Source organism: Rattus norvegicus, chromosome 4 (assembly GCF_036323735.1).
Source record: "Rattus norvegicus strain BN/NHsdMcwi chromosome 4, GRCr8, whole genome shotgun sequence".
NCBI lineage: Eukaryota > Metazoa > Chordata > Mammalia > Rodentia > Muridae > Rattus > Rattus norvegicus.
The window spans coordinates 123371457-123396189 of NC_086022.1; the positions used below are offsets into that span (position 1 = coordinate 123371457).

General features: G+C 46.4%; 1 protein-coding gene across 4 annotated transcripts in view; it reads right to left on the reverse strand.

Moving 5' to 3' along the window:
• Chchd6 (coiled-coil-helix-coiled-coil-helix domain containing 6) overlaps positions 1–24733 on the reverse strand; it is a 220701-nt gene that overhangs the window by 10728 nt on the left and 185240 nt on the right. The window lies entirely within an intron of this gene.

Consider the following 24733-nt stretch of genomic DNA (forward strand, 5'->3'; position numbering starts at 1 on the left):
GGCATCAATAATTAAGAGTCACAGGGGCTCTACTTTGCACAGGTTCTTGTAGTTGAGACTTACATGGGCTCTACCTTTGGCTGGGCTTTGCCTACTCTCTCTGACAGTCAGACAGTGTTTTCTTCTGCAGCCCACAGTTTTCCTGATATTCACCTCCCACCCTTTCTGTGCCTGGCAGCCTCTGTCCTTGGTGACTCAGACTCCTTTCTCCTCCAGATCTGAGGAGTTTGCCAAGGCAAGAGTTCCTGCTATATCCTGGTCCTGTGTGTGGAACCTGTACACATGGGAGACCTTCAAGCAGCAGTGGCCTGCTATGAAGTGCTCTGGAGCTCACCTGCCCAGCCTGGGCCAAATGCAACACAGTAGCATCTAGAAGTATCCAGAAGAAGTACTACTGATATGACGACCATATTCAAACCATATACAAACACCATAACCAAAAGCAAATTGGGTAGAAAAGAATTTACTTGGCTTATACTTCCAAAATGTAGTCCATCATTGAAGGAAGTCAGGGCAGTAACACAAACAAGGCAGGAAACTGGAGGCAGGAGCTGATGCAAAAGGGAGAGGAGGACTGCTTACTGTCTCACTCAGTCTGCTTTTTTATACAACCCAGGAACACCAGCACAGGAGTGGCGCTACCCACAGTGGGCTCAGCCCTCCCCCACCCATCACTCATAAAGAAAATGCCCTAGAGGCTTATGAGAGCTTGATCTTATGGAGGTGTTTTCTTAGCTGAGGTTCCCTCCTTTTAGAAGACTCTAACTTGTGTCAGGCTGACACAACACTAGCCAGTACAGGGCACAACTGCACGACAGGATTTCCTCCAAAGGCATGCATAGTCACCCACCCAATTAGTGTGGCTGGCTAGACTAGCCTAGAGCTCAGGTGATGGGGATTTTCTACTTCAGTTTGCCACCCAAAAGGGAGAGTGGATCTCATGCCATGTGCTCTTGAGAAAACATTGTCACCTCACAGACATAAGACAGGAAAGCAAGCACTGGGCCTGTGAGACTTAGACATTTCCTTGTGGGTGGTTTAAAGCTGGGTCTGCCCTTTAGCCAGACCCTTTCTCCAACTTGGACCTCTAGCAGCCTCACTGTGCAGTATACTCAAACCAGCCTCTTGAACCTCTCAAAATCTGGGCTCATACCTGCCATTAGCACCCTAGACTTCCACACTCTCGGCCACAGAAACACTGACTACTTTTAGTACTTTCTCCAGCCTTACCTCATACATCTAGCCTGGCCATGCACACCCTGTCTTGGCACCACCAGGCTGCCACCTGCACTCTATTCCCATGCTGTCTGCTAATACTTTTCCTAGAGCTCTGTTCACTCTCTGATCCTTCCAGACGAGACCTAACTAGATCAGTGGCCATGCTGTACCCACCCCTCCTCCAGCCGTCCTCATTCTGTCTTAATGAAGTCCAGTGTCAATCCATTCTCTCATGGCTTGTACCTTTGCCATTCAATCTAAAAAGTCACCATTAAACTCAACTCCTCTCTTATCTTCTGGGAGTTTGTGTATTACATTTAGGTCTGTGACCTATTCAGAGTTTGTTTGTTTGTTTGTTTATTTATTTATTTATTTATTTATTTATTTATTTATTTTGTGAAACTCACTGTTTTGGGGATTCTAGGAATGCACACAACTGACACCTCACATGTAAACTCATCCCACCTGTGGGTCCTGCCCTTCCCAATTACCTGGACACATGCAGATACTGGGGCTACACAGAAAAGCCTGGATTGTGTGTTTCCTAGGAAGACACCTGGTCACTGGGTCTGTTCCATTACATGCAGGCAGGCAGCAGGGAGACAGTCCCACTCCCTGTCCTGTGAATCACAAGGGGCCAAAGAGGATCTTCTCCAGAGCGTCCCTTCTCCTGAACCTCAGATGCCACTCAGGACAAAAGGAGCCATGCGTTCTCAGTGCAGAAGGCACCCCCAGACAATCTTATCCTCTGATACCTGATCTTGACTTTGAACCAGAGTTGACCTCACAGTCACAAGGTTGGCCATAACCTGTGCGGGGAGGGTCCAGCAGGACCCTTGACACTCTGACTCCTGGAGAGGAAACTGACCATTACCAGCCATGTGATGGTGTCAATGGTGTTCTGTCTGTTTTCTGAAACTGTCCTGGCAGTCCTTGAAGGGTTTTGGGCTATTTCCTGAAACAGGAGACTAGCCCTTTCCCAGCCGTCTAATCCTTCAGCACGAGAGGGATAAGTGGGGTCCTGATAGAGAGGATACTATGAGAATACTAGTGGAATACTGCCAAGAGGGACGAGGGGAAATGAAGGCAGAGGGCCAAAAGCAGCCTAAGTACTTGGGAGAGGGCTTACGCTGAACACAACAGTTCACTGACCAAGAGTGGCTCCTATGCTGAGGGAACCATGGAGAAGGGCTAAGAACTCTTAGGTGTTGGGAATATTGATATAAACTATAGACAGAAATGGAAATCCTGAAGGATACAGTTCTACATATGTGCACATATGTGATTATCTATGTAGTCCATGCATACACGTGCCTCCTAGCTCACTTACTGAGAATACCCAGAACAATGAGAGCAGCACAGTAGCACCAAGCACACCCAGGCCCAGAAGCTGGTGTCCAATACCATTAATCAAAGGCACTTGACTCCTTAAATGGCAGGCTCCATGACTGGAACAGAGGGAGATTAAGACCACACGGGGACCCCATTCCCACAAGCTGAGATGTACTTTGAGAGAGAAGAGATGGGGGAAAAGACAGAGGGAAGTCTTAATCTGAAATCCGAAATCTAGGCCATTCCATTAAAGAACTGAGAAGAAGCATTACAACCCAATGAACAATGTGGCTTCCGGGCCTCCCACATAGAACCAGGTGAGTGAATGCAGAGTTGAGGTGGAAGGAGGTGAGACTCTCTTGGGATACAATAGCGATCCAGAAACACAGGAGACACTCGGGCATAAGTCATCACCCTTTAGCAGCCATCACTGCGGTGGCTGATTGGGTGAGAATGTCAATACATTCAGGATTTAGTGACAGCCTGGAAAATGTCAGCACACTGGCATCTTACCACAGTACTTCTTGACAAAATACTAGCTGGCAACAGAGAACATGGGATCTTTAGTACAAGCAGAATAGGCCTAGGTCAACATGGTCAAGTAGTAGATGGAAGACTCAGGTCTCCCAACGGGACAAAACCCTGTTAGAGCATACCATTGATCTCCGAGGACATATGGCTTGACTGTGGTTGTGAGGGGATACTGGGCAAACACAGGCCAGGGTGTCACCCTACAGATGAGAGTCCTGTACTTTCTTTAAAATTATCAAGGTTGTTAGTGGCAGGAAAGGTGAAAGAACAGGTCTGTGTGAAGGAACTAACAACTAAGTCAGGACAGACTCATGGACAATGTTCTGTTCTGGATCAGAAAGGAAGGAGAGGCTGCTACGGAAGCAGGTAGAACCTGATTTATGAGGGGATAGTTGTATTCAGATACGGATTTCATAAAGGAAAGGCTGTGTGGTAGCCATGGAGGACACTTTGGGAGGTATTTGAAGGACACACTCAGTTGAGGAACGAAGGGCTACCAGCTTAGACCAGGATATGGCTCCTCAGAGAAACAGTGCTGAAGCAACCCTGTGACAAGTACAGCACTCAGGGGCCCTGGTTAAGGGACACAGGACTCCTCTGTGTTGTCCTCAGCTTGGCCATAAGCAGCCAAACAATAAGGATGGCAACTTGATAGGATGGAATGTACTCAAGAGGATGTGCTTATCCAAAAAAAGACATTACCAGATTTCCATTTCTTTTTCTAGCTAGGAGTAAGTAGGGTTGGAGAAATTTGACAAAATGATTCTAAATACATCTTAAAAAAAAAAAACAAGCTGGAAAAAGATAAACAAGGTAGAAAAGCTTGTTCTACTAGAAATACAATATTTTGAATCATGGCAGTTTTATAATACATTTTAAGTGTGTTTAAAATATGCAGGGTTGATCCTGAAAAGGAGTCTAGAAGCAGATCTGTGTGTGCAAGTGGAACTTAGCGTGTGGTCAAGCAACTTAGATCAGAACTAACAGGACAAAGGACTCCTACTCAGAAAATTCAAGCTGATCTGTGCTCACATCTGGCTCCCAAGTGGACCCCAGTGGGCTATTTAGAGTAACAGTTTAAGGGCACAAAATGAAAAATCACACAAGTACTATTCCTTGGGATTACAGTCCTGGGGGAAGGAAAGCCTTTGCAATTCAACACAAATCACAAATGAAAACATGAATAACAGATACTTGTTCCTATCTACAAATGGACTCCGGAGGCAATGATGACACAAAGCGTTAACTAGAGCAGCCAACAAAAGACACCAGGGTGAGTGGGACACTAAGGCACACATAGGCTTGTGAGAAACAACACAGGCTGCCAGTAAGTGAGCCACGGCAATGTAAGAAAAGGCTTGGATTTCACTTAGTAACTGAAGAAATGAGTTGTAGAAACCAGAGCTCTCTTCCCTTCTGAAATTGGCAAAGGTATTTTAAAACAAAAACAAAACAAAATACTGTTACAATACCAGACTTGGGAAGCCTTGGGAAAATGGACACCTTCCTCCATCACTATGTGGGGTAGGAAATGGCACTTGTTCTTCCTGGAGGACAAGTTGAGAAGCATACTAATATATGTGTTTCTGGCTCTCTTGGTGTACGTTTTGAACAATCCACTTTTTCTAGATGAACTTATAGAAATGTGCAGAGGCAGGCGAGACCATTTGTCAGAGTGCTGGCTACCTTAAGAAGGGGCTGGGAACTACCCCAGCTTGTGGTGGGGGGCTGCTCAAGACTCTCTGAAATAACCATATGGAAGAGTGGCAGGCAATTAATATAAAGACATAATTAGACATCTACTGACCAGAAAGGTGCCCACATGTGGATGAGGTTAATCCAAGGACAGATGTGCAGTGCATGGGACCCATGTCTCATTTGCCTGGTTTGTGGCTGCATTCTGTGAACTGAGTGATGATCGCCCCAATATAGTAACAGGGAGAGACTTAGATTTTTAAAAAATACTTTCCTTATATTTTTCTATATTTTATTATATAGTAATATTATATATTTAATATTCATATACCATTTTTATAACTATTAGGCTCAAACATGACACTTTTTTTCATCTTAAAAAACATCTAAAGATGCAGCCTATCTATAACTACACACTTACATACACACATGTGTGAACTCTTTGGTATGTATTCTGTGTTATTTGTAATTTGAAGATGCTCTAGGAAACAGCAAAACAGACTAAGGGTAGATGCTAAAGACATGTACTGCAGATGGCAAGTGTTAGCATGGGACCTAAGTGAATATCTATCGTCACAGCACTGCTTCATACAAACACACCTCATCTTTAGTAGCTATAGAAGAACACAGACCTCGATGAAACACCAGGCACAAAAGCCCTGGCCCACACAGTATGAACTCAATAAACACTCACTGAATTACATGAGGCAAAGGTTGCCAGTCCTTCTGAAATTCAAAACTGAAGTCACAAATAGTATTGCTGGGGAAAGGTGTGATTTCTAGGGTATTTGTGAGCAGACTATCTTCTTTCTCACTATCCCCATCTTGTTCCATCACTACCCAGGTATGTGCAAAACACAAGTCACAGTTGTCATAAGCCGGTGGCTGCATGGCAGGAAGCCAACTGCAGTCAGTCTTCTGCCAAATTATGCCCCTCCCCCCCATGATGGGTATGTACATGCACACACGTGTGTGTGTACACAGTGAGGCAGTTACACAGACTGAAAAAGGCAGGCTGGAACACTAGGCCGGCATATGCATGTAATTGGATAGACGGATGTAATTTCTTGTACTTGGGTTTAGGATGGTACAGTTGTAGCTTAGCAGACAATACAAGGTTCTGAGAATTATCTCCTGAAAACACCCATCTGATCCTGTCACTTCAAAGCTCAGGCACTTTTGATGGCTTCCCAAGACAAAACCAAACCCAAACCCCTGGTGTTTAAAATTCCACTGTCAGTCCTGTGCCAGCCACACTCGCTTGTCATACCTCCTGTGTGACAGCTGATGGAAGCTGGCTGACTTGGACAGAAACCTGAGGCTGCTACTCATCAGCTCTGTGACCTTGGTGAATGCCTTCACTTTGGCGACTCCCCATCTTACTGACTATAAAATAAGGCAATAAATGGGAGATAATGTATTCAATGTCATTTCCCAAGAGCACAGAAAGGGTCTGATAAATATGACTGCCCTCCTACCCCTTTGTCTACAGGAAGTCTGAAGGGAGAGGCATGCAGGAGGAGTCAGTGTTTGGAGAGGACATCCAAAGGAAGGAAGCTTCAGAAGGTGGCTGTACAGCAGAGGCTTCCTTGGTCATGTTGGTGACAAACAGATCTTCTGAAGAGACTTCAAAGTAGGGATCAGAGAGGGGTCTAGGTCAATCCTGAGGATAAGCCTAGAGTCTGCCACTGCCTTGGTGCCTACTGCTGGTATATCCTTGTTTATCTTGTCAACCTGACACACATGGGAAGAGGGAGTCTCTACTGAAGAACTATCAAGAGGACTGGCTTGTGGGCATATCCGTGGGGCATTTTCTTGATTGCTAATTGATGTGGGAGGGCCCAAGCCACAGTGGGCAGTGCCATCCCTGAACTTAGGCTGTAACAAGAGGTAACTCAATGTGAGCCTGGGAGCTAATGCAGAACACCTCTTTGCTTCAGTTCCTGACTTGAACTCCCTCCCTGCTTCCCTAGATTACAGTCTGTAACTTATGAGCTGAAATAAACTGTTTCCTCCCAAGTTGTTTTTGATCACAGAAACAGGAAGCAGACTAGGATGAGGTCCTACTAACATGGTCCTAGGAGGAAGGGCACCCTGATGATAGAGTTGTCTCTTCTTGTTATGATGGGCATTCATTTTAAATCCTGGCATTTGTCTTTTAATGAGATTGATGTTAAAAACACATGCATGCATGCACCCATGTATGCATGCACACATGCAACTTTGAAGAGTCTAAATGGAGCACTATATGCTGAGTCAGTGATGGCAGTAAGTAAGCAGAACCTCCACACAGCTCATCCTCACCCCGAGCCAGACCCTGGTTGGTACTTTGTGTGTTTGTACTCATGCCATGTAAACTTGGCTCATTTTCTTAGATTCGGTGTGGAGACTGTCAAAGCCAGTTTAGTTCTTGCTATACTCAAACCAAGAAAACTAGTGACCATACAGTGATGTCAGAAGCCACTTCGGTGGGGGTTCTCACTTGCCTACTGATGGCTCCTGACCTCCCTGTGCTCAAAGCAGAAAAAAAATAGAGGAACTGCTGTTTATAAGAATGGTGCTGTTCTCCAATCGTCACCTGCAGGACCTAGTGCAATTCTCTCCATTGGGGACACACAGGCTCTCTTTGGTGGGGTTGCAGTCATGGTTTTAGGCATGTTAAAGGAGGAAGCATGCAGGTCATGAGGAAGGGAAGGCAGTATTGTTTCCCAGTACAAGTGGAAGGCGAGCTGCATGTACACTTAAACATTTTCTAATAGTTAACTTAGCAAAAGTGAAGCAGGTGAATTAATTTCAATAATGTATTTCACTTAATAAGATATAACAAAGTGTTATTCCAACATGGCAGTTCAGGAATGAGACGTTATGAGACAGTGTAGAGTTTTGTTCTGAGTGGTTGAAACTCATGTGAACTTGGCGCTGGCAGTGCATCTCCGAGGGAATGAGTCCTATGTCAACAGTTGCATGTGGTGAGCCTGGCAGTATCTAGGACTGGCACTTTTCTGAACTGGGTACTCTGTACACATGACTATGTCAAGTCACATTCTGTCACTGACAAAATGCCTGAGACACAGAACTTGAAAGGAGGAGATGTTTATCTTGCATGTTTCAGTCCACGGGTGCTCATCCCTGTTGTTTTGCATACTACACCATAGCAGGACTTGGTGATAGAAAGGCTGCTTGCTTCATGGTGGCTGAGAAGCAAAGAGACAGGAGGAGTCTGGATCCCCATATTAAGGGTATGCCTCTAGAAACCTGACTTCCTTTCACTAGGTTTTACCTCTTAAAGGTTCCACCTTCTTCCATTAGCATCAGATGGAGACCAGGCCTTCAAGACATGAGCCTGTGGAGGACACTCTCTATCCAAGCTCTAACAGCCACGCCTCACTATCTTCCCACCCAAGCATAATGATTCAGAGCAAAGGAACCATGGATGTGCCTTAGCCAAGATAGGAAGCCACAAGAAAGGGATGTGAAGGTGGGTGGCATGGCTGCAGGCTGTGGGGATGCTCTGTTCCCAGAGGGGACAGTCTGGTCCTGAGAGTAAGAAGCAAAGAACACCAGGTGGTTATCCAGAGGCATGAACTGCTAGGTTGAGAAGGGATAGAATGATCCATATTGCAGGGATCGAAGGCATATATACTCCATGGGAGCAGCCAAGGCCTTTCCCTTATGGCTTTCCCAGCACTTTCTGTCACATCAGTCTGAAGAGGAAGCAGAAACCTTGCCTTCCCATCTCAACCAACACTGTGCTTCTGCCTTTCAAAACTCATGGTCACGCTGGTAATTCAGCGAGAGCTCGTTAAGATCTGCTCTGCTGATCCCTTTCACACAATTTTAAAACATTCTATAAGATTCACTTCTGCTACTTATGAACATTTAAATGCAGTTTTGCTCATTTTTATCATATGGAAAGTGTCATACATTTTACATCTATGACTTACTTTAAGCTTTGTATGGTGAATACCGTCTTTCCCCTTTATGCCTTCAAACAGCCTTCTAGCCTTTGCTTAAATAGACATTTAGATCAAACAGCACAAGATTTTCAGCAGATGTAGGAAGATTCTGTACAGTAACAACATCTGAATGCAAAGCACCTTTTTTTGTCATGGTGGTTCCTGGCCCTGTGTGCTAGCCTCTGCAGAACTTTGCTTCACCCTGCAGGGCTGTCCTCACCTCTGAAACACCAGCCTGGGACTTCCAGAGTTACTATGAAGCTCTATCTGCAAATCCCCAGGGTGTCTAGAGATCAAAGAAACCAAACAATCTTGTATCAGGCTGTGCTAGGCCTGATGTCCACTCCTGTGGAGGGCAGGAGACTCTCAAAGGATACAAGCCCTGAGAAGTAGCAAGTCAGACAGAAGCCCTGCCTCTGCATCCTGCCGAGCTGCCTTCCTGTTCCTTGACAACTTGGGGCTGGGGGCACCTTAAAGCTGCTTGCTGAGCATCCGGTGCAGCCTGAGGAGGAAAGGTAACTGTGCTCACTGGGAAAGCTCAAGGCTGCAGGGCCAAGCACTGTTCCTAAAGTGATTCCCAGACTAACCGAACTGTTTCTTGAAAATCCATGCTTCTAATCCATAGGTAATTTACTGAGTCAAGGAAACAATGTAAAAGACAAAAGAAGGGGACAACAGGACATGTGTTCCCAGACTCAACTTCCAGTAGATCCTGACAACAGGTTTTGTGACAGTGACGCAGTACCTGGAGCACAGGGCCAACACTGTCTGTCAGGACTAATGACCCCAGAGGCAACCATCATTAGCCAGTTCACTAATTAGGGTCTGTTTGCAGAGCTAATGGGAAAGGCAATCACTTGTTAATTTAAGTAAAACTCCCAGGCATTCCTGACAACCATCATCACAGAACACTGGAAGGCATACCAGTGAATACAATACAAAAGTACAAACACACTCTGTGAGGAATCTGCTGTAGGCACTCCTTCCTCCTAGACCTTCCTCAGCTCTAGGGAAGTATGTCCCTGGAACCCTAGGGACTATTAGCACCACAGAGAGAAGTGCCCCAGAATCCCACCAGGGAATGAAGAGAGTTGATGCAGGGCTGTGTCCATGCATGCGGGAAGGTGGCACATAGGTGTACCTCTGTGATCTCTGCCTCGGCTTTTGTGCTACAGATAAAGCAGCAGTTGATTGTGATAGCATTACATACAACTTAAAAACCATGAACTGTGAAGAAATGTTATTGGAAGGTATTTCAGTGGTTGCTAAACCAATGTCCATTATTTAGAAAAAGGTTCCGTAACCCACGAATGAGGGCTCTTATAGAGTTTGCTCTCTAGTACATAACTACTAGTACATAACTTAATTAACCACCTCAAGCTTCCAGAGGCTTCACTTGGATCCTAGAAACGGCAGGAAAGGAGGGATGGGGCATAGCCACCACTTCAAAAGGAGGCAGGCCTGGGGAGCAAGTAGAACTAATACTGCTCTGAGCCTTGAGACCCTGTGGTACAGTCATATCACAGAACAGATGAGGATCTGAGGCCCAAGGTGGGAGGTGAGTTTTTGGCATAGTGAGCAGGCCCATTAGGGTCAGTATGACTCTGATCTCACATTCCCAGGCTTGGAGCAAAGCTCCCTAGAAGTCACCCAAGAACTGGGCTCTTGTTAGAAACAGTAAAAGAATTCCCTTCATATGGGGAATGCAGACTCCTAAAAAGGCAGGAGTTCTGAGCCACAATGAGTCTTGATCAATAGAGGAGCAGTGGTAAATCACAGGCCTGGCACAACCACTAGGGCCTTCCTGTGCTCATACCCTTGGCATGCCCCCTGTGCCTGGCCATTGGGTCTATGTGCACTCTGCAGGAAGTTGGAAGGCATGTGCAAATGTGAGTGCCTGGGTCAGGGAGGCCACAGGGCATAGGACAACATTTTCTTCCAGAAGAACCCATGCTCTCTACATTCAAGGCCAGGCCCTAGAAAGGAGGCAGCTACTCACACAGGAAAAAGCACTAGGTCTCTTCAATCTCTAGGGTCCCTGAGGCAACTCAGAAGCCAGCCTAGATTTAGTGGCTTTCCCTGGGGGACATTATGGAGCAAGTGATTAATATGTTGGCTATAACACACTCACTTGGCAGCTGATCTAACTCCAGGGTACACAGTGGTCACTTGGGAGTTTGCCAGCAGTGCAGGTTCTGAGGTCTCTGCTTTTGCAGAATGTTGGACTCTGCAACCCATGTGATCCTAAGCAGACCTGTTTATAGATGGATATGAGCCCATGGACTGGCCTAGCCAGGCTATGAAGCAGTGGTAGGTTATGAAGGCTACTGAGGGGGACTCTCAGGGCAGCAGGGAACAGCAAAGGCCTTGAAGCAGCTCTACTCTTCAAGCCACACATGACTAGAGAACCTCTGGACCCTCACACAAGCTGACCATTAGCAGCTACAAGATGGAAATTTACATTTCCAAGGTAGGCTCTGAATCCTGCATCTATCCTGTTCTTTCACTGGATAATTCTGGGAAACAAACAAAACTTCAGTTTCCTCATCATGAGAATGGGGAAAGGACAGCTCCTGGAAGTAGGCAGGTTTAGTGCTTCATAAAACAAGGGTGGGTCTTGTTATTCTGTTCGTGCGTTATCTGAACCAGATCTCTTGTCATACGCAGTAAAACGAGGGCTGTAAGCTGGAGTTTTCATGGGTTTGGATCCATTTCTCTGGTAATCACCTTAGAGCCTGCAAAGCTCTGGGTTGGGTATACACTGAAGAGAAGGAGGGGAAACCTAGGCAAGCTAAAATTATCTGGGATTGGAAGACTGTGTTAATAGCCAGAGTAGAAGAGCGTGAGGTCTGAGTTCCCCAGCTCCTAACCCAAGGCTTGGTCTCAAGGGCCATATAGTGAGAGCACAAGAGTCCTAACAAGGGCTGTAAGAAAGGCGTAAACATGACAGACTTCCTGGGACCAGAGACTGGCTCAGAAGGCTGAGAGTCAGCTTGACAGACCAAGGTTAGCTTCATCAGCAGATCTATGTGTGGGGACGAGAGGGGAGTAAAAGAACATCTGGAATGGAGTTAAAGCTTAAAGGACATTTACTAATAACTAGGCAATCCTGACTCTTTATGTGAAGGGAAGAGGGGCAGTTCTGCAGGGGTGAGGCCAGGCAGGGCTAGAGGTGTTGAGCAAGATAAAGATGCACACAAGCTGATGGCCTTGGCTGGGCCAAGGAGGTGGCTGCTAGGCAGTAGGAAGAGGAATCTTGAGCCAAGGCAGTCCCCATTCTCTGTACTCCAGGCTGTGGGGCTCTTGGGAAAGAAACAAGGAGGGCATATACTCAGATGGGTTTAAGCAGGAATGAAATGGAGACAAACGATTTCCTATCTGCCTTCTAAAGGAGATGAAGATTCTATCACAAATCTGAGAAGAACATAGGATAGACTCAGCCCTCACCACAGTCCTTGGGAGCTACTGAGGGTGTGGTGATTTGAATGCTTGGTCCAGGGAATGGTACTATTAGATGTGTGGCCTTGTTGGAGGAAGAGTGTCACTATGCAGATGGACTTTAAGACCCATCTTTAGCTGCCTGAAAGCCATACTTCTCCTGGGTCCCTTCAGAACAAGACATAGAACTTTCAAGTCTTTCTCCAGCACCATGCCAGCCTGGATACTATCATGCTTCCTGCCTTGATGATAATGAACTGAACTTCTGAACCTGTAAGCCAGCTAGTCTTTTATGAGAGTGGCCTTGGTCTTGGTGTCTCTTCACAGCAATGGAAACCCTACCTAAGACAGAGGGTCAAGTATTAGAGACAATACAACTGGGGCTGAGAGGGGCCATTATGAGAGACACCAATAGTATTTGAGTTCTCTGCTTCAAAGCCCATGTGCTTCTGCATAGAGCTGGCTTCCTCATAGAAAAACAGAACAAATGCTAGAAGAAAGCACAGAAGGTCTTTGTGGGCAGGAGGATGATCAGAGGATCATGCTTCTTCCCATGTCTACCACCCCCTCCATCCACTGAACTGTGCTCAAGAACACAGTTTGTGCAGTCTGAAGAGTGTGCCACTACTGCTGCATTCAGTAGAGAACAGGCACAGCACAGTCTAGAGGGGCCGGGTCACCGCAGTAGTTGCTGGGTTGGCTTCAGGAGACTGGTTTAAGAGTTGGACAGGATGAGAAAGCAGCAGAAATGCACATGTCTGTTGAACACACATCCCATCTCCCTTTTCTTCCATCAGGAATGCATAGACATCTGTTGAACACACGTCCATCTCTCCTTTTCTCCAATCTCATCTTTCCTTCTCCAGGAATCCTGGCTAGGGGAGTGGGCACCAATGGCCTGACAGCTCCAGTCTCTAACTACATTCCTAGAAGGTTCACCTTCACTATCCAGCCTGCAGCTCAGGAGTAATAACACACATTGATGGCCAGGGACTTGGCCAACAGCTGTCTGAACAAAGGCTCACATGGTAGAAGTCTCCATGGAGGTTTTCAGGCTTGGACAACTACCAGGCTCATCAGTGACTTACCTGAAGTATGAGGGAACAGTGGCCAACAAGTAACTAAGAGATGGAGTATGAAGAGCCACAAGATTATGAAATTACAAACATCAATCCCCAGGCTGGATTGAGTCCACTCATGGAATGAATACTGGATCCTGATCCTAGGCCCAAGCTGGGCATATATGGAGATGGACATGCAGGAAGCTTATGCCAATGGCCAGTGGAGTCAGCTGAGCAGTCAGCAGGCATCAGTGTGCCAAGGGGGATCTGGTGGGTATGGCATTGTTGACAGAGCACAGTCTCTGGATGAGGGAGATGCTATCTACAACACAGTGGGAGGGGAGGAGAGGACTCCAGTGAGATGTGTGTCTCCCCTGAAGGATAAGGGAAAACCAAGGCAGGGGACTAGGAAAGCTCTTGTCACCTAGGGCCGTATCTCTCTGCTGTAGAGCTGCAGACAGGGAATGAGGAAGCCTGGGCATCACCCGCTGTCCTTACAGACGCTCTTTGCTAACTTCCAGGCCAAGCAGGAAGGAGATGGGAAGTATAAGGATGGTCACTGGTGACCCAACCTTTACATGTGGGTGCCCAAAGAATGACCCACCCCTGTGTTTAGAATAGCTTGTCTATACTAAGGGAGCCAGATATATGTCAGCTCTTGGAAGGTGAAACCCTTACATGGCCTAGAGATATGATTATTTTTGCTATGATTTGGAGACTACACCTGGGACACTTGTTTGCATCTCCAACTGTTTTGAGCCACCTTTCTGTGACATCCACCCTCTTCTCCTGAGAACAAGATGTCAGGGCCAGAGACAAGGCTTTCCTGCCTCCAGCCTGGCAGGCCTTTGGGAATCTGGCAGGGGGAGAGCCCAGCAGCTAGCACTGGGTAAGCAGCATTCACTGACAGCACCCAGCACTGAGGGGATTCTTCACTGACACTTTGCTCCCCACTTGCCAGGTCACTCCCTAGAGAAACAGTCTGTGCACACCACAGGGCTGCATCGGATGGCTTGGCTCCTCCCAAGTCACAGCAGATGCAGCCTCAGCCAAGCTTTCCCCAAAGATTAGGAAAGGGGAGGTGACACAACCCAGAAAAATAATCTAACAGCAACAATGCTAAGCACTCACCTCTCTACTGATTAAAAAAGGAGAAAAAAAGATTGGACTGTAATACCATTTAATCCCCAGAAGCTAATCTAAATGTAACACTCAGAGGAAAACAAAAGTGGCACAGAAGAGATGCGCCAGCCCTGCCTTCAGGGAGACTGGCTTTATTCCCAAAGTGAACCCATTAATAGAGCTGGGAATGAAATGCCAGTTCTGTCTTTGTAAGGGGAGGGGATTACCAAACTGTTGTTTCTAAGCTCACTTTTAAGTCATGGATCTCTGAACAGCAAGAAAGCCTGAGGTTGAGGCAGCCCTTCCCATAAGCCCATGGCCAGTGCTTCCAAACCTACCTAGTAGGTGTTGGCTGGACACGCATGAGCTCCAGGCCATCGGCACACACAGACTATAAAGAACATATTACCCCATAGTCCTCAGACCTGCTCCTCTCCCTGTAGCCTGCAACACAGGAGGTAACAGTGCACAAACAGGGCCTGGTCAGGTGTCCCTGTTCTCCAGAGCTCGATGGCACCCACCTACCCTCCTCCTGTATCAGTGCTGCACAAAGCCCATTGTGCAGCCCTGGTCACTATCTCCCACACTGTCCTGCTTTGTTTTCTCCATGGCACTTTCTATCATTCAGTATCATAGTCTTATCCACCCTTCCCCATATTGTTCTCTCCCTCTCTAATTATGTATATGTATATGTATATTTCTTAGTATTTGTCTCATTCACTGTGGACTATCTGTTTTGCTGCCTGGGAGGGGGTGGCTAGGGTCTTGTCATTTTCTGTCCCTGGAACACTGCAGCCTGTGGCTGCAGGATGGGTGAGTCATTCCAGCTGGCAGTGCTAAGTCCTGTCTCTGCTCTTGACACTGTCACTTCGTCCTCCCCCAAGGCTGCCAGTTATCTTTCTAAAGCACAGACCCAATTCCCCACTTAAAAGCTTTTTTTTATGACTTGCTGCAGCCTGCAGAACAAGTTCCAAATGGCTCTTGTGCACTGCTGGTCTTGTGTCCAGAACTAGCCTCAACTCCTGGCTTTGTGCAATGAATACCTTGGCCACCCCAGGCCTGCCTTCCTGACACCTCACCAGAACACTCCTGTAAGTTCCACTCGCCCTGTCATCTGAGCACAGAGCTGCCTGACCATCTGTCTGGGGCTACCTGGTGAGCTCAGGGGACTCAGATGCCCCACTGTGATCGGCTCAGGTCACCACTCAATAGCTCAGGCAGAGACTGGTGTGCCACGGCTTCTGTTCCATAAGAGCTTCACCACATTCCATGGCTCCCATTGCTCCCAAGGCGTCTCTGGGCACTTGAGAGTCCCTTGAGTGCTCGGAAGGTTTGGGTCTACGAAGATGAAGGGAGCAAAGCTCCCCCCAGCAAGAAGCCTGCACTCTGCAGACTAGACTGTGGTGACTAGGCATGGGTGAAAAGCCACACTAAGGGGCAGTGGAGGGGTCCTACCTTTAGGCACAGTAAAGATAGGGTTCTGTGGTACAGAGTCAAGAGGATTGCCAAGATGACTTTGCAGAGACTGGTCAAGGCAAAAGCAGTGACATGGGGAGAGGGTATGCTTAGGTAGGGCTGCCTGATATTAGAGACAGCAAGGACCACATCTCATCCTCAGCTAAGGAAGGAGGCCTGTGCCAGGTCAGAAGTCACACTACTCAGTCTCATGTTTAGGAGAAAGAATAATGAGGACAGTAAAGAGAGGAAGCTTCCAGACAAACACACAGGGCCCCCGGCTTCCTTTTGCCAATGGGAGGCCCAGGTACCAGAACACAGGCCATAGTTAGTTCCAGATATCCCCAAAATAGAATACTAGGCACCTCTTCATGAAAAATAGATATTGATAGTTCATCAGGGGAGGAGAGACAGAGGACAACATGGGCCACACTCTGAGTATACATCATACTACTACTTCTCCTTAAACACTCTGGTAGAAGACAAAGGCTGGACATTACAAAGGCTCATGGCAAGTCAGGAAGTTCTTTCCTAGACCTCGCTTGAGTTTTCATAGCTGCAGTTCATGTCTCTGGTGTTGATGCTTCTCAAATAAGGTTTGCTTCTCTGAGGAGTGCCAGAGGGCCTGCTGCCAGTTTCTTTTCAGGCCACAGACTATACCTGTTAGGCATGCAGTCCTTCCCTGTAGGGCCTCTCACTGGGGCCTGCAGGACTTAGTTAGGACTTGGTTAGGACTCATCACTTAGGCTGACAGGACAGAGCAGGGAACACAAAACTGCTGACAATTCCTACATTCATCCCACTTGACCCTAACCTGGCATTCTTAGAAGCTGGCCTTGGGGCCTGAGGTCCTCAGAGCATCAGGAAGTCTCCTTGTCTACATGTCTGCACTCCAATCAGCTTGTCACTCAGGGGGCCATAGTGGGCATCTTTTTTTTCCCTGATAAAACCCCACAGACAGAGTCTAGGTCCAAGGGAGAGCAGGCTAGCCATTGTCATGGCTGCTGCTGCTGCTTGGAAAGAAAATAGTCTTGATCTCTATTCTACTCCCCAGTTTCCTTCAGTAATAATCCTCTTAGTTCAATTATACAAGCTACTCACAAATGCATACTGTTTTTAGTGAGCACTTTACACAATGCTACCGTCTCATTTGGTCCTGTCAAAAACCTAAGCTCCCCTGAAGTCAGTACCAGTCTCCACCTGGAGGGTGGCTTTTCCCTGCTTTTCTGTATCATGCACCCACACCCCCAAGGAGAGCGTCAGGTGTCATGTGGCATATAGATCCAATACCCAGTGTCTCTCTTCTGTGCTTGCCTGCTCCACTGTGGCTCACCCTCTGTGGCATCTGCTATTCCAGAGTCAATAGTTGTGGGGCCTTCTATCGAGCTGCAGTGAGCTGTTCTGGTGTTTTACAACTGCAGTGCTCCATCCATAGCTGCTTGTATCCAAAGTACCTCTAGGGCAGGGTTCTTCAAGGACAGCTGCCAGGTACTAGCCTCCCCTCCCTGGTGCTTGTGGCTCTAAATTTGGTTGTGACCATACTCTGGGTATCAAGGGCATGTGTACTTGCTAATATGTAATCTAGCACTAGTAGTGTGTACTGTGAATGCACCGTGTGCACTGCTGAGGCTTAACAAGCACATCCCAATGCTGTGTAAACACGGGCAGAGACGTGTCTCAGTAGTTTGTAGTGGGTTGGTCAGAAGCTGCCATATATTAAAATGCTAAATTCTGTACCCCATGATGTGGTTGACCAAGACAAGGAGATCCTCACATACACTAGCTTTTGTTATGTAAACCTTGCCCCCAAGTTATCCCTGACTGGTTACTAAAGATGCCTATAGCGTGGGCTGGGTAAAGGGGGGGGGAAAGCAAAGGTTCCTGGGTTTGGGGTCTCAGGCAGAGACCACCACGGAGGAAGGAGAGAGAAGTCACCATGGGATAGCATGGATTGTGAGCGAATGGCATGAAGGCCAGCCTGTTGGAGTAGGAGTGGCCCAGGCAGAACAAGGCAAATGATATTTCAGGGTTATTAACAGGGGTAAAACAGCAGAGAGGGTTGATAGCTGCCCAGCTCTAGTGCTTTTAAGGTTTATTGTAAATATAAAGGTTCATTTCTTTTATTTGGGAACTAATGATCCAAGTGGGGTAAAACGCCCCAAAATAATATTAATCACAATAGTAGTTCTGATATCTGTCACAAGTCATACCTTAAGCAGTACACAACTGTGATCTGATAAGCACCTGACTGACCTTGACGTCCTTGCCCTGGGGAGACTCTGCTTCCTGTGGCAAAGGCTTCTATGGAACAGTATGTTTTCTCTCCCAACCCTGCCTGTTAGCCCGGGACAATGGTGCACTTCTCCCACACCATGTTTTGGGCTGGCTGGTGGGGACATAGCATGATACTCATACTATACATACTATACTCATACAATAAACTCTGGATAACAGGACACAGAAAAGGAGCCTAAGCAACCATGAAAGAGACAGGAAAGGGAGGACATGCTTCACAGAGAGCAGGATATGTAAGAACACATAACCCAGTGGTGTGTGTTCTGAAACTGAGAGCCAAACAGTCTTAGACTTGCAATTCCACCAACAGAATTCATCTGACCCACGGGCGGCAAATGGGTTTCAGCTCAAAAGCTTATCCAACTGCTGCTGCTGGGCACAGGCGGGCAATGCTGAAAAGAGCCTGGGAACCACATGCAAGTTCAGAGAGAGGGAACTGGGGTCCAATTGTGATGTGTACCCCATTGCTGACTGGAACAGGTGAACATTCAACCATTTACCCCCACACACCATATTCTGAAGACCAATTCTTTTCATGGCTCTTCCTTTCCCCAAGAGACATCACTTTGCAGTGGCATAGGAGTAGAGTCTTACCAATGACCCTACAGCTTAGAAAAGCTCAAATATGTCTTACCTTCTCCTCTTCTCCTCTCTTCTCTTCTCCCCTCCCTCATCTCTCAGACAACACTGAGGCATCCAGTCAGTCTGTGTATTAGTAATTTGTCCCTGGCCTTAGGTAGAGTAGGGAGAAGCAAGTGGATAATAATTGCCTCCATGCCCACCAAAGTGGGTCTGTTAAGAATTTGCATAGGAAAATACCAGACTTGTCTCAGTTTCTACACCAGGACACTATATTTAAGAGGCCAATTAACCTGCCATGCCTGCATGGTCTGCCCACATGGATACAGCCTCTGCCTTAGGATGGAAAAAGATGGCAGACAGGGTGCCACAAAGCACCCATATCATGGTATGCACCCTCTGGATCCACCTCTGATGAGAACTGAGCCACTGGCATCCCTTGAATTCAGATAGAGCTGAATGCTACCTGGACTAAGAATGTTGAATGAATGCCTCTTTATTTTGTGTTCAATTCAAATTATAACATCTTAATAAGTCAACTATCATCAGCTTACTAAGTAGATGGGAACTGAAGGACTCAGTGGATCACCCAACAGTTTCTGTAGTAGATCTTATTATCTTCCAGGGAGGGTAGCAGTTTAAAGCAGCAAGTTTCAAGGGACATTAATCAGAGATCCTTGGATCAAAGTCCTAGGAGTACAATGATTCAGTTTCAGGAAATAGTTAATAACTCTCTTCCTCCTAGCTTGATTGTTCTAGAGTCTCTAAAGTTGGCTCTTTGTGGTCTAGGAGGACAGCACAAGCTTCCTGACAATGAGAAGCCAAGGCAGGCTGTGAATGAATCCCATGGGAAGAGGACTGACGGTTGTCATAAAAAATAGATGTGGCACAATAAATGCAGGATGTTCCCTGGGGTCTTAATCTCTTCTTTCAAAAAACTAGAGCAATCCGGTCCACAGTGCTTGGGTGAGGTGGGAGGGCGTACGTACCAGGTATTCATATCTACACCAACAACTCAATTCTTCCAAAACAGGAATCCCCAAGTTCTGATTGTCGGCCTCATCAAAAAGAGTCCTCCACTGACTGGAGGCTGGAGTCATCGGGATCTTGACTCAGGCCTCTGGAGATAATGGGAGGCTTCTAGGACCAACCCTGCTGTGTTGTTGGAGCAGCTCTGCCAAAGTTATATTAAAACTCCCTGATTTTGAACTTGCTGGCCGAGTCCAGCCATTCCTCAGAGGCTGTCAGCTTTGCCTCAGCAGCAGTGGAGCAGCATAGGGAAACTTCCACTCCCTTGCCATAAAAGCCAGTCTTTGCAGGTGTCTGATACCAAGGAAGCCAGGTTGTACAGGCCAGGACCTGAGAAAGGGCCATGCATATGTGACTGTGCGTTCTTGAGTCACTTTCCCCATAGCATTTCTATTAGCTCATGGCTTCAGTGAAGGCCTTTAGCTCAGTAGGCTGATCTCACAGGGATGCAAAGAAATAGCATTCCCTGGGAGGCTGCCACAGAGCTAGCTCAAGGCTCAGGAGTCTAGGTGGGAGGCTGGAAACTTAGGGTTTTTGTTTTTGTTTTTTTTTCTTTTAAAATACTTATAAATTCCTGAGCCACTTAAGAAGCTCAGAAGCTCATGTAAAGGTTTCAGAAATGGTGTTCCCAGAAGGTTCCCATGACTGGAGAAACTGAAACCATGGTTCAGAGTTTTAAGAAGCAAACATTCTGGAGAGCCACACCCTGGGATAGGGTGACTCAGCTAACTGCCAGGAAGACAATTGGAGCTACTCAGCTGAGTCCCTGAGAATAAGATGACCTGCTTCATCTTCGCGGCCACCAAGGACATCTCTGAGAAGAAACCATCACTGAAGCCTCTACAGTGTCTGTCATGCAGCTGAGAACTATCAGGAACATGAAGAAAGGTCATGAAAGCAGGGGTGAGTGATCCAGCCACTAAAGAGAAATCCAATGTTTCTCCTCAATGGCAAAGAGAGATCTTAAAGGATCCCAGTGTAATGATGGCAACTGTTAATATCAAGCGAAAAATACATTAATGTAGGAATCTCTTCAGAGATGAAGAATGATTCCCAATGACAGTGAAGTACAGACACCCCAGACACTACCAGTAGAAACTTTTTATTAGGAAAATTACACCAAAGAAACGCTAAAGGAAGCCCCTTCCTTGGGGGGCATGTCTCACTGTGAAACTCAGGCTGTCCTCAAACTCGCTGCCCACCACCTGTCTCAGCCTTCCAAGCACTGAGGTGACAGGTGTGCAGCATCAGGCCTGGCACCATCAGTTTTTTTGTCAGAAGGGAAGTGACCAAAAGGAACAATAAATGTGTAAGTCTAGTAACAACAGCAGTGACCTGCCTGTGAGCAAACAACTTTACCCACTGGATGTGGGGACGTGTCCACTGCAGAATTCCCTTTCACCTGCACACAAAGGGAGTCCTCACCTTTCTCTGACTGGCTATCCCTGGTACTTAAAACACATTCCTCTCTTACGCACCCCACATTCCCTCCATGCTCAGCAGGCAGATCTTGGTTCTTTACCTTGAGGGTGACTCACATCTTTCCTGAAGGATCTGGACCATTTATCATCCTTCCTGGGTTGGCTTGTGGTTTCCTACTGACCTTAATCATACAGCAATGGGACCACCAAGAGGTACTAAAGGATCTCCTGCCTTCCAGGCACATTTTCCTTACCTCCATTGAGGAGAAACATTGGATTTCTCTTTAGTGGCTGGATCACAGTTGTGAAGGGCACCAGGAGCCCAAGTGGCCAGGAAATCTTGGCTTCTCCTTCAATGGGATGATTGTACGTTCTGGCAGAAGCACTCTGCTCTGGGATCAGGAATTCTTCCCCAGAGGAGTAAACGGTTGCAGGAATAGAAGCAGGGAGATGAAGGCAGTGCTCAGCTCATTTCCCACTTTCCTATCCTACCCATGATGACGGTGCCACCCAAATTTAGGACAAGTCTTTCCTCTTCAGGCAGACCTCTACTCAAAGACAAAACACAGAGGTGTCTTCTAGGTAACTCCAAATCTAGTGAAGCTAGCACTGAAGAGTAACCATCGAGGGCTACCAAAACAGACCATCTACTGGATCATAAGACAAGCTTCCAAGCAATTTCAGTTTCCTGTTTTCAAGTCACTAATTAGCAAATTAAACTAGAGAGCAATCATACCAAAAGTAGAAAATCCTCCAATGTTTGGAAAATCATCAATACATTTCTTCAAGAGGAGAAATCAGAACTAAAAATTAAAAAATTGAATTAAATTGTAATGAAAATACATCAGCTCAGAACTTAAATGCTGTAGCAAAGCTATATACTCGAGAGAACTTACAGGCATGACTGCAGATAGAAGAAAGGGAATGAAGCTGGGTGTGGTAAGCTTATCCACTGCTTATCCACAGTGAGCTACTCTGAAGACATGTGCTGTTAGTAACATCATGTGAACAGTAGTAGAGCAGCTTACTATTTATCTCTTAAATCAGCCAAATCACACAATGCAAATCTAGATGGCATGTGTCAATCACTTGGTGTGGCCTCCTGATGCAACTGAGACCCTGCATCTACAGGATGGTGGAAGCCATAGTCCAAGTCATACTACAGCACACTACCTTATGGCTGATGTTTCCATTGTAAAGTAGAATGAGCACACATTAAAATAGTGATCAACAGTAGCCTGGTATACCGGGCACTGAACCAGCAGCACCACCACTTGTGATCACCAAGCATGGTGTGCTGTACACAGCGGCCTGTGCTGCTGTCTCACAAGACTGGCTGCTCAGAGGTCTGTGCCCACTGGTGTGCAATGCTGTAGAAGTAAGTGTTCAGCCCCACTGTGCTCTTCTGGGCTACTGCCCACATGGTCCAAGGTTGTTTGAGGTGTTGCTAAATAGCACATGGATGCACTTTGCATTCTTAACAACAAATGTAAAATAGTCCATGTGATATCAACACAGCCCCTGCTTACTTCTAGAACTTCACCTATACCTCTCTTCTGCTCATTACTCTGGCTACACAGCCATCTTTCAGTTCCTTAAGTGAACTACAAGACTTCTTGTCTTAGGGCTTTTGCACATGCTGTAATAGCTTCCCTTTCCTTCCTCTGGCAGCTCTTCATCTCATAGGAGTCAGTTCAAGTGTCATTTTCTCTGCAAATCCAGCCTAGGTCAGGTTCCTTGGCTAGACACTTGTAGCACTGTATTTCACAGTACTGTTAGAGCATTGTGAACACTTGTTGGGAAGTTGCTTTCTCTGCAATTCAGTTTAAGAAAATGTTTTTCATATCTCAAATGTCAGTAGGCTCTTCCTGGGAGAGAAAGAAGTTGTCTTGTTCCTAGCTAGAACCTCAGTTCTAGCATGCTAACCAGGAATCGGAGCCATGCCACATGTGGTAAATGAATGAACGAAAACATGGACAAAGTTTACCATCTAAGTAATCATTTGGTTTGCTCAGTGCTGTTAGCAATGCTCCACTGTCTTGGAAGGAAACTCCCACCATTTCTGCCACTAGCAGCTGGCATTCATTCCTGTGACATTTACAATGCAATTTGCAATCATTTGCTAATCCGAAAAATCTCACAAACATTTTTTCCTTTGATATTTAAGGAAAATACTTTCTAACTTTGCACTGTTTACTACATGAGGGAAAAGACAGCGTTCTGGAAATCTATTCATCAAATCTTTCTCCACCAAGCAAGTGCTGTGAAGTGACTCAACGGCTGCCATTATTAAAATCTCTTAGTACTGGCTGGACTAAGAGACTCACAGATGGATCACAAAGAACATCCACTTTTTGAACATAGTCCTAAAGGCAGGATACCGATGTGGCCCAAGGGCCGGCAGCTCCAGGATAGTGAAGCCCATAGCCCTGCTTCATGGACCCTGAAGACTGCTGACTCAGCCTCTAGCCAAAAGTCATGCTGCTACCACCATTAACAGCTGACACCATCCTATGCCTCCCTTCTGTAAGGAGACTATGTGCCACTGTGTAGGGTATTACAAAGTGTGTCCTAGTTGGAGGTGAGGAAACGGAGACCTCAATGACTGAGTGACTTGCTGGTAAGTGCAGAGCTGAGGTTGAAGCCAGTCTGTTGTCAGGTCTAGTGGCCTAAGGCTCCAACCACCCACTCCAGATTCAGAGAGTTCTTAGAAAGAACAGATGGGCCAGAGAGATGTTTGGTGCTTACAATCAGGACCTGAGTTTGGTTCCTGACATCCAACAGTCGTTACACTGTTACACACACACACACACATACACACACACACACACACACACCCCAACTTTTTTATTTCTTATGTATATAGATGTTTTGCCTACATCTATGTCTATATATAGAAGTTACAGACAGTTGTAAGCTGCCATGTGGGTGCTGAGAACTGAACCTGTGTGAGCAGTTAGTTCTTAACCACTAAGACATCTCATCTCTCCAGCAACCCCCTTTTAAAAACATTATTTTTAATATGTTTTTGTGCAATGTGTCTATGTGTGAGCATATTAAAAATAATAAAATAGATCTTAAAAAAAAAGAAAGATAGCAAAGACAAAGACAAAGACAAAGCAAAGACAGAGCTCTGAAACAGTCTGAGTTAAGCTTTAGCCCTCGTCCTGTTACACATCCACTGTGTAAGTCAGGTCAACTTAATAGAGGGATCTGTCTACTTGGCTTATGGATTCAGAAGCTTTAGAACATGGTCCCTTGATACTGAAGCTTTTGGGCCTGTGACAGCATAAGACATGATGCAGGGAACTTGCGGTAGAGGAGGCCTGCTTACCTCATAGCAGCTGGAAAGCAAGGAGCAGGAGGTGAAGGCCAACATGCCCTTCAAAGCTATGCCTCTAATGGTCTAACTCCCCGTTTCTAGAGTGTATCTTCTAATGGCTTTACCATCTCACAACAGCACTGTGGCTTGGATCATGTCTTTAACTCCTGTGACTTTGGGTGGGTGGGGCATGTGATACAAAATTACCAACCAGCTGTGATCTCAGGCAAAGGGTCCTTGACACAGTAGTAATAGCATACTAGAGAACCAACCTGAAGG